This window comes from Macadamia integrifolia, chromosome 7 (genome assembly GCF_013358625.1).
Source record: "Macadamia integrifolia cultivar HAES 741 chromosome 7, SCU_Mint_v3, whole genome shotgun sequence".
Classification (NCBI taxonomy): Eukaryota; Viridiplantae; Streptophyta; class Magnoliopsida; order Proteales; family Proteaceae; genus Macadamia; species Macadamia integrifolia.
This window is the reverse complement of record NC_056563.1, coordinates 15,996,788-16,000,520: the sequence shown is the minus strand read 5'-3', so window position 1 is coordinate 16,000,520 and position 3,733 is coordinate 15,996,788. Positions and strand designations below refer to the sequence as shown.

The 3,733-nt window shown below is 38.0% G+C and overlaps 1 non-coding gene across 1 annotated transcript; it reads right to left on the bottom strand.

Annotated features, from left to right (window-relative positions):
* Positions 1–1,235: 1,235 nt before the first annotated feature.
* Positions 1,236–1,342, bottom strand: LOC122085341. The gene has a single exon (XR_006142113.1). It is a non-coding gene; the product is annotated as a small nucleolar RNA R71 (small nucleolar RNA).
* Between the last annotated feature and the right edge of the window lie 2,391 nt (positions 1,343–3,733).

Genomic DNA, 3,733 nt, shown 5'->3' with positions numbered 1-3,733 from the left:
TGATGCATCCCTCGGGCTAAGTAGAGAAACCTACTTGTGAGTCTCTCTCTAGCTTTATTCTCTTTCTTTTACTTTATTTTTATTTCTGCATTTTTTTCCTTCATTTTTTTTAATTTTAATTGCATGGATTGTTTATTTTCAGTTATTTTATTTATTTAATTTTAATTGCGTGGCTTACTTCTTTAAATTCTTAGATGACGAATGGTTAGGACATTATTTTAGATACATATGTTTAGGACGGTAATTAGAATTAGATCATAACCATTAATCAGTTCACTTTCGCATTATTAAAAGAAAAAAAAATAAAGTGGTTTCTCTCCCTGTGTTCGACCCGTGGCTACACTGATCCGTACACTTGCGGTTACATTTAAAATCTCAAACAAGTTTTTGGCATCATTGCCGGGGAGACAGTTCCATGTTATTCTTCGCTTTCTTTTGGTAAATCGGAGTGCTTTGTTTGCTTTGTTTTGTTTTTCTTTTTCTTTTATTGAATTCCTAAGAAGAATAACTTACAATAATAGTTGTTTCAGTGGAGGTCGCCATGCCTCACAGTATGATAAAGACAGGTTTCGCCCTGTAGCAGTACCACAGGAATTGACCTGAGCAACCCCGGATCCTTGCCGGTAAGCTCCCAAAAAGCCAAAAAAATAAAAAATAAAAACTCAAAAAAAAAAAATCATTAAAAAAAAATTTTTGCCATCCATTCTTTTGTGCTTGTCTTACTTTAGTTGTGGGTAGTTTTCTATTGCATGAGTGTTAGGTGGGTAAGAAATACTGAGAATCGGTTAGAAAGAATAGATCCAACAAGTAGTAACCCTATACGTTTTCTCTCTTTAAAGCCTTTCAATATGGGAGACCAACATCAAAACCCTTAACCTAAATCTCTAAAAGATAGGTTCTACCCTGCTAGAACAGCCCAACCTTCCTTCATAGTTCTACCACAAGCCCAGGGAAATAATTTTGAACTCAAATCTCAATACATCACTATGTTGCCCCAGTTCTATGGGTTGACCTCTGAGGATGCATACCTATTTCTAAGGGAATTTGAAGAGGTATGTGTTCTAATTAAGATCCAACAGCTATCTGATGATGCTGTTAAGCTTAGGTTTATCATTTTTGCATTAAAAGACCAAGCTAAGAAGTGGTTGTATGGGTTATCCAAAAATTCTATAACCTCATGGGAACAGTTCATAGTTGTCTTCCTTAAGAATTTTTTCTCAACTCACAAGACCAATAAGCTTAGAAGTGATATCCTTCAGTTTAGGCAAAGGCCTAGTGAGTCCTTTTCCAAACTTATGGAGAGATTCAAGGATCTACTCCAAGAATGCCCTCACCATGGCCTAGACTTATGGCATTTATGTCAAATAATTTGTGAGGGTATTAATTACCCAACTAAACAAATGATAGAGTCTATGTGCCCTAAGGGATTCACATCCTTTACAAATGAAGGAAATGCATGGGAATTCCTACTTGACTTAGCTGACAAAACCCGTGAGTGGGAGCCAACCCAAGAGAGTGAAAGAACCATAGGAAGAAAAGGATATTTTGTGGATGGGATAGTAGCCAAGGAAGCCCATTTGGATAGCCTAATCAAAAGAATTGAGGCTATTGTTCCTAGAGAGCCATCATCAGTCAATTTGGTTAAGATTTGTGCTTGGTGCCAGTCCCCTGGACATGTTATAGAAGAATTCCCCAACACCTCTGGGGACACTTCTAATGATAGTGTTAATGCCTTATACCATAATAATCCATATAGTAACACCTACAATCCAGGATGGAGAAATCACCCAAATTTCTCTTGGAATCAGGGCAACCAAGCAGGGCCTTCCAATTTCCATAATCAAGGTCAACCTGGACTCCAAAGACATCCCTTTCCACAACAATATTTTTCCCAAAATACTTTTTCTAGGTCAAATGTAGGACCTCAGGCTAGTTTTCTTAGGGCCCCTCTCTTATCATCTTATCAGCAACTCCCTGGATTTACCAACACTGGAGAGGCAAGTAGAATAAGTGACTTGAAAAAAAATATGGCCCTCCTCATGACAAGCCATCAAAATCTTACGAGAGAACTCACTTAAGTTGTCTCAATTATGTGTGAGAGGGAGAAAGGAACTTTACCCAGTCAACCAGAGCCTAACCCTAGGCATAATTAGCCTATTAGTTCACAAACACCAACAAATGCACCACTGAATATAGTACAAGGTCAGACCCAACAAGGGCTCTGTAACTAATGTAATGTTGTTTATGCCCTTAGGAGTGGTAGAGTGTACCAACAGAGCATTCCTAAATCTTCCCTATCTATTACTCTTGTTAACTCTCCTTCAGTTGAGGACACAAGTGTACCGCTTGTTCCAGGTTCCTCTGATGAACCTAAAGATGCTTTTGAAACTAAAGATGATTTGGTTGAGGAAACCAGAAATGATTCTTCTGAAAAAGGGCAAATCCCTAACAGTCCTTATGTTTATCCTATCCCATTTTCTAATCGCTTGGTACACAAAAAGAAGACTGCTTCTATAGATAAAATTTTAGAAGCCTTCAAAAAGGTAGAAGTGAACATCTCTCTTTTGGATGCCATATCCCAGATTCCCACCTATGCAAAGGTACTGAAAGATTTATGTACTCATAAACGTATCACTAGTGTGGCAAAAAAGGCGTTCTTGGCCGGTAACATTAGTTTCATAATTACTCAGCCCATAGCAACCAAGTATAAGGATCCAGGGAGCCCTACCATATCTTGTGTCATAGGCAACACTTACATTGAGCATGCCTTACTTGACCTTGGTGTAAGTGTAAATCTTTTACCCTTACCATGTGTACAAGTAATTTGGATTGGGAGAATTGAAAGCCACTAGAACTACTCTTCAATTGGCAAATAGGTCTGTTAAGATTCCTAAAGGGATGGTTGAGGATGTCTTACTAAAGGTGGGGGAATTTATTTTTCTGTTGATTTTATTATGTTAGATACCAAGCCCTTCTCAACCAAGGATGAGATCCCAATAATTCTAGGAAGACCATTCTTGGCTACCAGTATTGTATTAATAACTGCCAGAATGGTTTCCTAAGATTTTCTTTTGGTAACCAAACTGTTGAGTTTAACATGTTTAGGATAGGCAAGCAACCACATATGGAAGAAGAGATCAATATGCTTGAGGATTTTCTGGATTTTTTTGATAATTTAGTTACCAACTTTGATTTTGATTTTGATTCAGAATTCCAAAAGTGTATGAATGAGTTGGATGTTGATGGTGAAAATTTCTTTTCTGAAGTCTTGAGTCTTCACACACCTGTGGAGCCCTTAGGACCCCTTTCCAATTCCATTCCCAAACCTTCCATAGTTGAGCCCCCTAAGCTAGATCTTAAGGAGTTGCCATCTAATTTGAAGTATGCTTTCGTAGGACCTGACCAGACTCTTCCTATATAATTTCTTCAAATTTGACTTCTAGCCAAGAAGAGGAGTTACTTAAAGTGTTAAAAGATAATAAGGAAGCCCTAGGTTGGACCATGGCTGATATCAAGGGTATAAACCCTTCTATTGTGCAATATCATATACATCTTATGGAGGATTCCAAACCATCCACAGAACCCCAAAGAAGAGCTAACTCAGTGATGATGGAAGCCATTAAGAAAGAGATCCTAAAGTGCTTGGATCATGAAATAATTTATCCTATTTCTGACAGCTAATGGGTAAGCCCAGTTCACGTAGTACCTGAGAAGTCTGGTGTGGCTGTAGTTC